This window comes from Meles meles, chromosome X (genome assembly GCF_922984935.1).
Source record: "Meles meles chromosome X, mMelMel3.1 paternal haplotype, whole genome shotgun sequence".
Taxonomy (NCBI): domain Eukaryota; kingdom Metazoa; phylum Chordata; class Mammalia; order Carnivora; family Mustelidae; genus Meles; species Meles meles.
The window spans coordinates 63,614,070-63,629,772 of NC_060087.1; the positions used below are offsets into that span (position 1 = coordinate 63,614,070).

The following is a 15,703-nucleotide window of genomic DNA, read 5'->3' on the forward strand; positions in this document are numbered from 1 at the left end:
AAAATTACTATCAGATAATTCTAATATCACTGTCATTTTGGTGATGTAATCTATTGAAAATTTAATTGAGATTTAAGTGAAATAAAAAAACTGTAACTTTAAGGTGAGCAACATGTTGATTTGATACACTTACATATTGAAAAATGATTGCTGTCTTAGTGGTAGCTAACATCATCCTATCACATAATGATCATTTCCTTTTTTGGGTTAGATGATTTAAGATCTACTTTCTTAGCAACGTTTAAGTATATAGTATTGTTAACAAGAATCACCGTGTTGTGCATAAGGTCTGACATTATCTTATGAATGAAACTTTGTAACTTTTTATCTCACCATTTCTCTCAACCTCCAATCCCCTGGTAACTACCATCTACTATGAATGAGTTCAGATTTTTTAGACTTCACTACATTATAAATATATAATTATAAAAATATAGCATAATACCCTAAAGGTCCATCCGTGTTGTTACAAATGGTAGGATTTCCTGATTTTTTATAGCTGAATAATAATTCATTGATTCTCACATCTTTATCCACTCATTTGTTGACAAACACTCAGGATGTTTTTATATCTTAGCTGTTGTGAATAATGCTTCAGTGAACATAGGAATGAATATATCATTTTGAATCCTGTTTTCATTTCTGTTGGATTTATATCCAGAATACCTGGATCGTATGGTAATTCTATTTTTAAGTATTTGAGAAATTTTCATACTGCTATTCATAGTGGCTGTAGCAATTTAAATTCCCACCAAGAGTGCACAACAGTTCCTTTTCCTCCACATCCTCCCCAATATTTATTATCTCTTGCCTTTTGATAATAGCTGTTCTAATAGGTGTGAGGTAAGAGCTCATTGTAGTTTTGATTTGCATTTCCATGATAATTAGTGATGTTAGCACCTTTTCATGTACCCATTGTCCATTTTTATGTCTTCATTGGAAAAAATGTATATTAACAGCTTCTGCTCATTTGAAAATGGGTTTGTTTGGTTTTTGCTATTGAGCTGTATGAGGTTTTAATATGTTTTATATATTAAATATGTATAAGGTACATAATTAGCAATTTTTTTTCCATTTCCATAGGTTGACTTGTCATCTTGTTGATTGTTTCTTTTGCTGTGCAGAAGTGTTTTTTAGTTTGATGTAGTCCTACTAATTAATTTTGCTTTTGTTGCTTGTGTTTTTGGTGTTATATCCAAAAAATTATTGCCAAGACCAATTTCAAGATATTTTCTTTTCTTCTAGGAGTTTTACAGTTTCATGTCTTATGTTTATGACTTAAATCTACTTCAGGTCAATGTCTGTGAATGGTAATATAGGAGTTCAATTTCATTTTTCCACATGTGGTTATAACACAACTTATTGAAGACTATTTTTTTCACCATAGAGTATTTTTGACTCTACTGTCAAATATTAGTTAATAGAATGTGTAGGAGTTTATTCCTGGGTTCTTGATTCTATTTCATGTTTCTATTCTTATGCCACAACCGTAGTATTTTAATTACTATAACTTTTTATTACAGTTTAGAATCAGGAAATCTGATGCCTCTTGCTTTGTTCTTTTATGAGATTGCTTTGGTTATTCAACGTCTTTTATGGTTCCATATAAATTTGTAAGATTTTGTTTTCTATTTCTGTGAAAAATGCCATTTGAATTTTGATAAAGGTTACATTGAATCTATAGATGGCTTTGGGTAGTATGGATATTTTAACAATATTAATTCCCCTGATCTATGAACAGAGGATATCTTTTCTTTTTTTTTTTTTTGTCTTCTTCAATTTCTTTTATCAAAGTCTCATAGTTTCCATGTATAGATCTTTCACTTCTCAGTCAATTTATTTCTGGGTATTTTATTGTTTTTAATGCTGTTATGAAGGGTTGGTTTTCTTTATTTCTTGTTCAGATATTTCCTTATTAGTGAATACAAACAACTGATTTCTGTGTTTTCATTTTATACCACATAAATTTGTTGAATTCATTGATTATGTCCAATGGTTTGTTTGGTTGAGTCTTTAGGATTTTCTCTATATAAGATTATGTTATTTACAAAACTATAATTTCTCCTTTTCCTTTCAACTTGGGTAACATTTATTTCTTCATCATGACAGACTGCTCAAACTAGGACTTCCAGTACTGTATTGAATAAGAGTGGTGAGAGTGGGCACCCTTGTCTTCTTCTTGATCTCAGAGGTAAAGTTATAAACCTTTCACCTTGGGTCTGGTGTTAGCTGTGGGTTTGTTGACATGGCCTTTATTATGTTGAGGTATGTTCCTTCTATACCAGATTTGTTGAAGGTTTCTTATGAAAGATGTTACATATATCTTAATTATTTTTAATTTTGTTGAGAATTAATTGATGTATAACATTGTGTAATTTTAAAGTACACAGTCTAATGATTATATATATATGACTGCCACAGTAAGATTAGATAACATTAATCACCTCACATAATTATAATTTTTCTCCTGGGAACTTTAATATCTACTCTCTTAACAACATTCAAATATACAATGCAGTATTAACTATAGTCATCATGTTGTATGTTACACTCACAGAACTTATTTATAAGTAGGAATTTGTACCTTTTGACCATTTTCACCTAATTTCCCCACCCACTACTCCTGCTTTGGCAACCAAGAACCTGTTCTCTCTATATCTATGGTTTCTAATTTTTTTTTTTTAGATTTCACATATAAGGGAGATTATACAATATTTGTCTTTCTCTGTCTGAATTATTTCACCTGGCATATTGCCTTCAGGGGCTATCCACATTGTCACACATGGCAATATTTTCTCTTTATGGCTGAATAGTATTCCATTGGGTATATGTACCACAATATTTTATCCATTCCTCCATCAATGGATACTTAGGCTGTTTCCACATCTAGGCTATTGCAAATGTTGCAATGAACATGTAAGTGTAGATATCTCTTCAGGACACTGATTTTTTTCCTTTCAGATATATATCTAGAAGTGGGATTGCTGGATCATATGACAGATCTATTTTTAATTTTTTGAGGAAACGCCATACTATTTTGGTCTTCCATTATGGCTGTACCAATTTACATTCCCAACAACAATGTACATCTGTTTCTCCAGATTCTTTCCAGCATTTGTTGTCTCTTGTCTTTATGGTAGTAGTCATTCTAACATCTGTGAGGTGATAACTCATTTTGGCTTTGATTTGTATTTCCCAGATGATTAGTAATATTAAGTATGTTGCATGCACCCATTGGCCATTTGAATATCTTCTTTGGAAAAATATTTATCCAGTTCCTTTGCACATTTTTAATTTTTTTTTTTTTACTATTGAGTTACATGAGTTCCTTATATATTTTGGATATTAATCCCTTATCAGATACGTGGTTTGCAATATCTTATCCCATTACATAGTTTGCATTTTAATTTCTTTAAAAAGATTTTATTTATTTATTTGATAGAGATCACAAGTAGCCAGAGAGACAGGCAGAGAGAGAGGGGAAAGCAGGCTTCCCACTGAGCAGAGAGCCTGATGTGGCGCTCCACCCCAGGACCCTGAGATCATGACACAAACTGAAGGCAGAGGCTTAACCCACTGAGCCACTCAGGTGCCCCTGCCTTTTCATTTTGTTTCTTTCACTGTGTAGAAGCTTCCTGGTTTGATATATTCCCACTTTTTAATTTTTATTGTTGTTTTTCTTTGTGTTTTAGGTATCATATCCAAAACACCTTTGTGAAGATCCATGTCAAGTATATTTTCCCTGTTTTCTGCTAGGAGTTTTATGGTTTCAGGTCATACATTTAAGCCTTCAATTTGTTTTAAGTTAACTGTTGTGAATTTCATTCTTTTGTATGTAAATATCCAATTTGCCCAGCACCATTTATTGAAAAGAATTTTTTTTCTCTATCAAATATTCTTGGCTTCCTTGTCAGATATTAGTTGACTATATATGGTTGGTTTACTTCTGGGTTAATTCTGTTCCATTGGCCTATATATCTTTTTTTATGGCACTAACACACTGTTTTAATTACTATGGCTTTAATCTGTACCACAATGTTCATAACAACAATGGCCACAATTGCTTAACTGTGGAAAGAGCCAAGATGTCCTTCAATGGATGAATGGATAAAGAAGATATGGTCCATATATACAGTGGAATATAACGCCTCCATCAGAAAGAATGAATACCCAACTTTTGTATCAACATGGACAGGACTGGAGGAGATTATGCTGAGTGAAATAAGTCAAGAAGAGAAAGTCAATTATCATATGGTTTCACTTACTTGTGGAGCATAAGGAATAACATGGGGGACATTAGAAGAAGGAAAGGAAAAGTGAACTGGGGTAAATCAGAGGGAGAGACAAAGCATGAGAGACTGTGGATTCTGAGAAACAAACAGGATTTTGGAGGAAGGGTGGGGGATGGGTGAACCTGGTGGTGGGTATTAAGGAGGGCACATATTGCACGAGCAATGGGTGTGGTGCATAAACAATGAATCTCGGAACACTGAAAAAATAAAATAAAACTAAGTTTAAAAAAAAATACTATGGCTTTATAATATGGTTTGAAACCATGAAGTGTAATGCCTCCAGCTTTGTTCTTCTCAAACCATGAGAGACTGTGGACTCTGAGAAACAAATAGAGGGTTTTGGAAGGGAGGGGGATGGGGGTTGTGTGAGCCTGGTGATGGGTATTAAGGAGGGCCCGTATTGCATGGAGCACTGGGTATGGTGCATAAACAATGAATTTTGGAACACACACACAAAATTAAATTAAATTAAAAAAAAACAAGGGGAGGGACAAGATGGCAGAGAAGTAGGAGACCCTGTTTCAACCAGTCCCCTAAAGTGAGCTAATTATCTGCCAGAACACTCTGAACACCCATGAAACCAGACTGAGATGTAGGATGATACACTTCTGGATCTCTATGGGGGGCAAAGAACATCAGTGGGCAGGTAATGTGTACTGGGAACAACCAGACTGATATTAGAGGATAAACAGAACGGGGAGGGAGCCACCAGAAGCAACCCATTGGAAAGTAATATCTCAATACAAAAGTGTCCTGTGATTGGGAACCAGCACTGACTTGGAGTCTAGTTAAAAGCACTCAAAAAGAGCAAAAGATTTTAAGGGCAACTGGTGGAATTGGGTGGTCATGGGCACAGGCCTAAGGCCACGGACCTAGTTTGGCCATTGTCGGCGACCACCCATGCCAGAAAGAACGTGGCAGCGGAGCCTCCATTTCCTGGTCCTGGAGCCCCCAGGATTGGGTGGCTTGAGGGAGTCTGGTGGGTGGTCTCTAGAACCACAGCCTTTTGGACTCTGTACTCACTGCACAGCTGGGGTCTGAACCATGCTCCCCACACATGTCTTAGAGAGTTCTGTGTGGGCACTAGCCAGAGGTCTCTAGGACCAGCTGAGAGTCTGAACATCCCCGCCCAGACTTAAAGGCAGACAGCAGTCCTGGCAAAGGCAACCACTGGAAATGGGCTCCCTGGACCAATATCACTTGTTCTTTTAGGGGCACGGGGGTGCAGAGACAAATGGGCACTTCCAGCGACCCCTGAGACAGTGGCTGTGGATGTGCACTGGCTGTGGGAGGTAACATGGCTCAGCAGAGTTTGCAGAGGGGGAGTCTCTGTGTCCTGGACCACCCAGAGGGGAGCAGACTGAGGCTTCTCATTGAGACAGAGGTCTGGGTGCAGTTTGCTTTCCACTAAACCTCTGAAAAGCCACAAAAAGCTGCCAAAGAACAAAATCCACCTGAGAACAAAAGCCTGAAAAACCAGTTTCCACAGAGTCGAGCCCCTTGCTAGGGGGCAGGAGGACTCAACCCCAGCAAGACTTACTGAAAAACAATGCAGGAGGCCCCTCCCTCAGAAAGCCAGCCAAAAGAACAAGAGGACAACCATCACAGGGTCCCTATAAAACTGTAAAACCCCAAAATCGGGGGAAAAATATATTAAGTTCCCAGTATTGCCCTACAACCTGTATATTTCATAGATACAACTTTTATTTTTAATTCGTTCTCACTATTCTTGTTCTTTTTTTAATTTTTTAACCTATTTACCATTACAACTAGAGGTTTAATACAGCATATTCCATAATAACCTTCTAAATTGAACTTTTTTCATGCATATACATGTATTTTTCTTTTTCTTCTCTATTTTTTAATACACAAATCCTCTTTCCCTCATCAATACTACCCTTACATACAAACCAGTTTTAATCTCCCTTTATCTCTGGAAAATTGAGTCCTTTAACAAAGATATCAGGATATAACCAGGAAGAATCAAAATAAACTTCTGTGCCCACATTAAGGATTTAGAACCACCCTCCCATCTTTTTCTTCTGTCAGTGTTTCTGTGTATTTGTTTTTGTTCTGGAATTATATAAATCTCATCCTTGGGGTTTATTTTGGCTGGGTTCCTTTTTATTTTCTTGTCATTTACTTTTGTCAGTCTTTTTGTTTGTCTGTTTTTGTTTGTATACCTTATAAATCTGACCTTTGGGGCCCATTCTAGCTGGGTCTTTTTTTTTTTTTTCCTGTCTTTCTCTTTCTTTCTCTCTCTTTTTTCTTTCTTTTCAGGTGACCTCCGATTGCTCAGAAGCGGTCCATGGTGCACCTTCTCTTGATATATTCAGCTACACATACCCTTAACCACCTCTCACCAAAATGACTAAGAGGAGGAACACCCAACAGAGGAAAAATTCAGAGACTGTGCCCTCTCCATCAGAGCTATTGGATATGGACATAAACAGTATGTCGGAAAGGTAATTCAGGCTAACAATTATCCAGGCAATGGCTAGGTTGGAGAAAACCATTAGTGACAACATGGAATTGATTAAGGTAGAGGTGAAAGTCACCCAGGATGAAGTTTAAAAAGCTATCAATGAGATCCAATCTAATCTAAATACTCTAACAGCTAGGGTAACTGAGGCAGAAGATAGAATTAGTGATCTAGAGGACAAACTGATAGAGAAAAAGGATCCAGGGAAGGCCTGGAACAAATAGCTTAGAAGCCATGAAAACAGAATTAGGGAAATAAATGACGTCACAAAACATTCCAACATTAGAATTTTGGGATCCCTGAGGTGGGGGGGAGAAAGAAAGATTAGAAGATATAGTTGACCAAATTCTCCATGAAAATTTCCCCAATCTGCCAAATGGAACCAGTGTTCGTGTCCTAGAGGTAGAAAGGTCTCCCCCCAAGATCATAAAATCTAGAAAGACCTTGAGACACTTCATTGTGAAAATGATGAAACATAATGTTAGACAGTAGCTCTTGAAAGCAGCTCAGGGGAAGAGATTCCTTATGTACAGAGGAAGGGTCATCAGAATAACGCCAGACCAGTCCACAGAAACCAGACAAGCCAGAAAGGGTTGGCAAGACATATTCAGGGCACTAAATGAGAACAACATGTAGCCAAGAATACTTTATCCAGCAAGGCTTACATTCAAAATGGATGGAGAGATAAAGCGTTTCGAAGACTGGCAAGATTTAAAAGAGTATGTGACCACCAAGCCGACACTGCAGGAAATATTAAGGGGGTTCTATTAAAGAAGAAAAAACCCAAGAGTGTCATAGAACAGAAATTTACAGGGACAATGTATAAAAACAAGGACTTCACAGGCAACATGATGTCAATAAAAACGTATCTTTCAATAATGACTCTCAACATGAACAGCCTAAATGCTCCCATAAAATGGCACAGAGTTTCAGATTGGATAAATGACAGGACCCATCCTTATGTTGCTTTCAAGAGACCCATTTGGAACCTAAGGATACATCCAGACTGAAAGTGGAGGGATGGAGAAGCATCTTTCATGCCAATGCGCCCCAAAAGAAAGCTGGGGTAGCAATTCTCATATCAAATACATTAGATTTTAAATGAAAGACTGTAGTCAGAGATAAAGAAGGATGCTGAATCATTCTTAAAGGGTCTATCCACCAAGAAGATCTAAAAAATTCAAATTTTTATGCCCCCAATACGTGAGCAGCCAACTACATAAGCCAACTGTTAATGAAGATAAACAATCATATTGATATGAATACATTAATAGTAGGGGATCTTAACATGACACTCTCAGTAACACAGATCATCCCAGCAGAAAATCAATAAAGAAACAAGAGCGTTGAATGACACATTGGACCAGATGGACCTCATAGATATATACAGAACACTCTATCCCAAAACAACAAAATACTCAGTCTTCTTGAATGCACATGGAACTTTATCCAAAATAGACCACATACTGGGTCACAAATCAGGGCTCAACTAATACCAAAAGACAGATTATTCCCTGTATATTCTCAGACCACAATACTTTGAAACTAGAACTCAACCACAAGAAAAAGTTTGGAAGGAATTCAAACACGTGGATGCTAAAGACCACCATGCTTAAGACTGTTTGGATTAACCAGGAAATCAAAGAAGAACTTGGACAATTCATGGAAACCAATGAGAATAAAGACACTTCGGTCCAAAACCTATGGGATATGGCAAAGGCAGCCCTAAGGGGGAAATATATAGCCTCCCTCAAAAAAATTGAAATATTCAGAATACACCAGTTCTTTTTATACCTTAAGGAACTGGAGAATCAACAACAAATTAAGCCAACCTCACACACAAGAAGGGAAATAATCAAGATTAGAGCTGAGATCAATGAGATAGAAACTATGGATACAGCAGAACACATCAATGAAACTAGAAGCTGTTTTTTTGAAAGAATCCATAAGATCGATAAATCATTGGCCAAACTAGTCCAAAAGAAAAGAGAGAGGGAGGGCCCAAATTAATAAAATTATGAATGAAAAGAGAAACATCATGACTAACACCAAGGAAATAGAAACAATCATCAGAAGTTATTGCCAACGGTTATATACCAATAACTTAAGCAACCTAGATGAAATGGATGCATTCCTGGAAACCTATAAACTCGCAAAACTGAATCGGGAAGAAATTGACAACCTGAATAGACCAATATCTAGTAATGAGATTGAAGCAGTGATCAAAACCTCCCAAAAAACAGGAGCCCAGGACCTGACTGATTCCCTGGAGAATTCTACCAACATTTAAAGAAGAAATAATTCCTATTCTCCTGAAGCTGTTTCAAAAGACAGAAACAGAAGGAAAACTTCCAGATTCTTTTTATGAATCCAGCATTACCCTCATCCCCAATCAAGGCAAAGAACCCACCAATAAGGAGAATTTCAGACCAATATCCCGAGGAATATGGATGCTAAGATTCTCAACAAGATCCTAGCTAATAGGATCCAACACTACATTAAAAAGATTATCTACCATGACCAGGTGGGATTTATCCATGGAATGTAAGTGTGATTCAACATTCACAAATCAATAAGTGTGATAGAACATATCAATAAGAGAAGGAAGAAGAACCATGTGGCCCTCTCAATGGATGCAGAAAAATCATTTGACAAGATACAGCATCCGTTCCTGATTAAAATGCTTCAAAGTATAGGGATAGAGGGAACATTCCTCAACTTCATAAAATCTATCTATGAAAAACCCACAGCAAATATCATCCTCAATGGGAAAAAGCTGACAGCCTTCCCTTTGAGATCAGGAACACGAAAAGGATGCCCACTCTCAACACTCTTGTTCAAGATAGTATTAGAAGTCTTAGCAAGACCAATCAGACAACAACGAAAAATAAAAGGTATTCAATTTGGTAAAGAAGAAGTCAAACTCTCTCTCTTCGCAGGTGACATGATACTTTATATGGAAAACCCCAAAGACTCTACCCCCAAGCTACTAGAACTCATACAGCAATTCAGTAATATGGCAGGATACAAAATCAATGTACAGAAATCTGTTGCTTTCTTATACAGTATCAGTGAAAATACAGAAAGGGAGATGAGAGAATCGATTCCATTTACTATGGCACCAAGAACCATATGATACCTGGGAATAAACCTAACCAAAGAGGTAAAGGATCTGTACTCAAGGAACTACAGAACACTCATGAAAGAAATTGAAGAAGACAGAAAAAGATGGACGACCATTCCAAGCTCATGGATCAGAAAAATAAACATTGTTAAAATGTCTATACTGCCTAGGGAAATCTATACTTTCCATGCCATTACGATCAAAATTCCACTGGCATTTTTCAAAGAGCTGGAGCAAACAATCCTAAAATTTGTATGGAACCAGAGGAGACCCCGAATTGCTAAGGAAATGTTGAAAAACAAAAATAAAACTGGCGGCATCATGTTACCTGATTTCAAGCTTTACTACAAAGCTGTGACCACCAAGACAGCATGGTACTGGCATAAAAACAGACACATAGGCCAGTGGAACAGAGTAGAGAGGCCAGATATGGACCCTCAACTCTATGGTCAAATAATCTTCAACAAAGAAGGAAAAAATATCCAGTGGAAAAAAGGCAGTGTTCAATAAATGGTGCCGGGAAAATTGGACAGCTATGTGTAGAAGAATGAATCTCAACCATTTTCTTACACCATACACAAAGACAAACTCGAAATGGATAAAAGACCTCAATGTGAGACAGGAATCTATGAAAATCCTAGAGGAGAACATAGGCCGTAACCTCTTCTATATCATCCACAGCAACTTCTTTCAAGATACATCTCCAAAGGCAAAGGAAAAAAAGCAAAACTGAACTTTTGGGACTTCATCAAGATAAAAATTCAAGCAGAGAGAGTCAATTATCATATGGTTTCACTGACTTGTGAAGCATAAGGAATAACATGGAGGACACTGGGAGATGGAGAAGAGAAGTATGTTGGGGGTAATTGGAGGGAAATACAAACCATGAGAGACTGTGGACTCTGAGAAACAAGCTGAGGGTTTTATAAGGGAGGGTGGTGCAGGTTGGTTGATCCTACTGGTTGGTATTATGGAGGGCATGTATTGCATGGAGCACTGGGTGTGGTGCATAAACAATGAATTTTGGAACACTGAAGTGAAATAAAATAAAATAAAATGAACAAACAAACAAACAAAAAGATCACCAGCTTCTGCACAGCAAAGGAAACGGTCAACAAAACAAAGAGGCAACCTACGGAATGGGAGAAGGATTCACAAATGACACTACAGAAAAAGGGCTGATATCCAAGATATAAAGAACTCCTCAAACTCAACACTCAAAAAACAGATAATTGCATCAAAAAAATGGGCAGAAGACATGAACAGACACTTCTCCAAAGAAGACATACAAAGGGCTAACAGACACATGAAAAATATTCATCATCATTAGCCATCAGGGAGATTAATATAAAAACCACATTGAGATACCACCTTACAGCGTTTGGAATGGTCAAAATTAACAAGACAGTAAACAACATGTGTTGGAGAGGATGTGGAGAAAGGGGAACCCTCTTACACCATTGGTAAGAATGCAAGTTGGTACAATCACTTTGGAAAACATCATGGAGATTCCTAAAGAAATTAAAAATAGAGCTCTCGTATGACCCTGCAATTGTACTACTGGGTATTTACCCCAAAGATAGAGATGTAGTGAAAAGGAGGGCCTTCTGTACCCCAATGTTCATAACAGCAATGGCCACAGTCGCCAAACTGTGGAAAGAACCAAGATGCCCTTCAATGGACGAATGGATAAAGAAGATACTGTCCATAGATACAATGGAGTATTATGCCTCCATCAGAAAGGATGAATACCCAACTTTTGTATCAATGTGGATGGGACTGGAAGAGATTATGCTGAGTGAAATAAGTCAAGCAGAGAGAGTCAATTATCATATGGTTTCACTTACTTGTGGAGCATAAGGAATAACATGGAAGACAATGGGAGATGGAGAAGAGAATTAAGTTGGGGCAATCAGAGGTGGAGACAAACCATGAGAGACTGTGGACTCTGAAAAACATATGGTGGGTTTTGAGGGGGTGATGGGGGGTGGGGTGAGCCTGGTGGTGGGTATTAAGGGAGGCACGTATTACATGGAGCACTGGGTGTGGTGCATAAACAATTTTGGAACACTGAAAAGAAATAATTAAATTAAATTAAATTAAATTAAATTAAATTAAATTAAATTAAAACAAACTGTTTTGGTTATTTGGGGTTTGTGATTCCATATGAATTTTAAGATTATTTCTTCTTCTTTTTAAAATTTTCATTTAAATTCTAATTTGTTAACATATAATGCAATATTGGTTTCAGGAGTACAATTCAATGACTCATCACTTACATACAACACTCAGTGCTCATCATAACAAGTGCCCTCTTTAATACTCATCACCCTCCTAACCCGTTCCCTGTCCACCTCCTTCCAACAACCCTGTTTGTTCTCTGTTGTTAAGAGTTTTATAGTCCATTTCCTTCTCTTTCTTTTTGTCCTCTTTCATATGTTCATCTGTTTCATTTCTTAAATTTCATATAGGAGTGAAATCATATGGTATTTGTTGTTCTCTGACTGACTTATTTCGCTTAGCATAATACATTCTAGCTCCATCGACATCATTGCAAATGGCAAGATTTCATTCTTTTCTTTGGCTGATTGGTATTCTGATATATATCTCTATCTCTCTCTACCTTTATCTCTATCTATCTCTATTTCTTTCTCTAATCTCTATCTCTATCTATGTATATCTCACCTCTTCTTTACCTATTCTTCCCTCATTGAACATTTGGTCTCTTCCCATATTTTGGCTATTGTTGATAATGCTGCTATAAACATCAGGATGCATGTGTCCCCCCTTTGAATCAGTATTTTTGTATCCTTTGAGTAAATACCTAGTATTGGAATTCCTGGATTATAGGGTAGTCCTATTTTTAACTTTTTGAGGAACCTTCATTCTGTTTTCCAGAGTGACTGCACCAGTTTGTATTCCAACCAACAGTGTAAGACAGTTCCCCTTTCTCTGTATCCTTGTCAACATCTGTTGTTTCCTGTGTTGCTAATTTTAGCCCTTCTTACAAGTGTGAAGTGATATCCCATTGTAGTTTTGATTTGTATCTCCCTGATGATGAGTGATATTGAGTTTCTTTTCATGTGTCTGTTAGCCATCTGAATGTCTTTTTTGGAAAAATGTCTGTTCATGTCTTCTGTCCATTGCTTGACTGGATTATCTGTTTTCTAAGGGGTTGAGTTTGGTAAGTTCTTTATAGATTTTGGATACTAACCTTTTGTCAGATATGTCATTTGCAAATATATTCTCCTATTCGGTTGGTTACCTTTTAGTTTTGTTGACTGTTTCCTTCACTGTGCAGAAACTTTTTATTTTTATTAAGTCCAAGACTTTATTTTTGCTTTTTTCCCCCTTGCCCCCAGAGACATGTCTAGTAAGAGGTTGCTGTGACTTATGTCAAAGAGGTTGCAGCCCGTGTTCTTCTCTAGGATTTTGATGGAGTCCATTCTCACATTGAAGTCTTTCATCCATTTTGAATTTATTTTTGTGTGTGGTATAAGAAAATAGTTCATTTTTATTCTTCTGCATGTCGCTGTCCAGTTTTCCCTACACCATTTGTTGAAGAAAGTGTCTTTTTCCATTGAATAATCTTCCCTGCTTTGTCCAAGATTAGTTGACCATATAGTTGTGGATTAATTTCTGTGTTTCCTATTCTGTTCCATTGATCTATGTGTCTGTTTTTATGCCAGTGCCATACTGTCTTGATTACTACAGCTTTGTAATATAATGTGAAGTCAAGAAATGTGAAGTCTCCAGCTTTGCTTTTCTTTTTCAAGATTGCTTTGACTATTTGGGGTCTTTTGTGGTTCCATACAAATTTTAGAATTGTTTGTTCTAGCTTTGTGAAAATGCTGCTTGTATTTTAATAGGGATTGCATTAAATGTGCAGGTTGCTTTGGGTAGTATAGACATTTTAGAAGATTTGTTCTTCCAATCCATGAACATGGGATGTTTTTCCGTTTCTTTGTATCATCTTCCGTTTCATTTGTAAGTGTTCTGTATTTTTCATAATAGAGGTCTTTTACCATTTTGGTTAGGTTTATTGCTAGGTATCTTAGGTTTTGAGTGCAATTGTAGATGGGATCTTCCCATTCATTTCTTTTTCTTCTGCTTCATTATTGGTGTATAGAAGTGTAATAAATTTCTGTACATTGATTTTGTGTCCTACAACTTTACTGGATTTGGATATCTGTTCTAGAAATTTTTTGGTGGAGACTTTTGGGTTTTCTACATGGAGTATCATGTCATCTGTGAATAGTGAAAGCTTGACTTCTTCCTCATATATTTTGAGGATCTACTGTTCTGTATGTATATGTGTATAATTATTATATCTTTTTGATTAATTGACCCTTGTCTCAATATATAATGTCCTTTGTCCTGTAATAATTTCTGACTTGTAGTCTACTCTGTCTGATATTAGAAAAACCAATCAGCAGTTTGTTTACTAGTTGCATGAAATATATTTTTCCATTTTTTCACTTTAAATTATATGTGGTTTTAGATCTAAAGAGAGACACTTGTAGACTGCATATGGTTTGATCCTGTTATTTGATCTATTCCAATTTCCACCTTTGATCGCAAAGTTTAATGCATTTATGTTTAAAACAATCACTATAAAGAACTTACTTCCAACATTTTGATATTTGTTTTCTGTATGAGTTATTGTGAAAAAAATATATATATAATGTAAATTATATATATAATACATATGTATAATACCTATCTATAATGATGTTTTGTGTCATTTTGACCTTTCTGGATGGGGAAAGACTGTCAAACCCTGGACTAGCCCATTCTTAGTGATAGCAAAACTTTCAGCAGGGAACATGCGTTTGATATGCAATCCACAGCCATACATCCTCTATTTGACCTGCTGCACTTCAGGAGGTATTTTATCTCTACCTTAATCATCCCAGGACGAGGTACCAGGCAACTAGGGATTACTCCTATAGCTCAAAGGTCACCAAAATTCAAATTAGCCAATCCTAAACTGCTTACACTGCCCTACTTTGACTTCCCATAGAAACTCTGGTAAAGACCATAGCCTAGGCATTTCCTTGCTCCTATCTTCTGTCCCCAACCACCCTGATGTTTCACTATGTAGATATGCATGGTGTGTGGTGCCTTCTGTCTCTATTACCTGTGATTATACTGATCTTTTTTCCCTGAGGCTTTTCTGTGTCTCCTCTTGTATCAGAACCTGACTGACCATCTCATAAAAAATACAAAACATAACTTTCTTGTTCTTCATTTCCTCCGTTAGTGCCTTCTTTTGTGTTTAATTGGATATTTGTAATGTATCATTTTGTTTCTCTTCTCATTGTTTTGGTAAATATTTTGAATATATTTTATTAGTGGTTACCATGGGCATTGCAATTAATATCTTAAATTTCTAACAATAAGAATTTAATTATTGTCGACCTAGTTTCAGTAACATACAAAAAATGTACTCCTGTACAACTCTGCTCTCCCCTTATAATGTTTGTTGTCGTTACATTTTTATTTTATTTTTTAAAAAGATTTTATTTATTTTTTTGAGAGAGTGAGCAAGTTACATTTTTATTTTATTTTTTAAAAAGATTTTATTTATTTATTTGAGAGAGTGAGCAAGTGAGAGGGAGAAAGATAGAGCATAGGAGCAGTGGGAGAGGGAGAAGCAGATTCCACATTGAGCAGGGAGCCTGACTTAGGGTTTGATCCTAGGACCCTGGGATCATGACCTGAGCTGAAGACAGAAGCTTAATCAGCTTAGCCACCCAGGTGCCCCACAAGTTACATTTTTATACATTGTGTGCCCATTAACAC

The 15,703-nt window shown here is 36.6% G+C and overlaps 1 long non-coding RNA gene across 1 annotated transcript in view; it reads left to right on the top strand.

Moving 5' to 3' along the window:
• LOC123935253 overlaps positions 1–4,137 on the top strand; it is a 34,150-nt gene extending 30,013 nt beyond the window's left edge. Inside the window, exons 3-4 of the long non-coding RNA XR_006816883.1 lie at positions 2,110–2,191; positions 3,693–4,137. This is a non-coding gene — a long non-coding RNA (uncharacterized LOC123935253). The remainder of the gene's footprint in view (positions 1–2,109; positions 2,192–3,692) is intronic.
• The last annotated feature ends 11,566 nt before the right edge of the window (positions 4,138–15,703 follow it).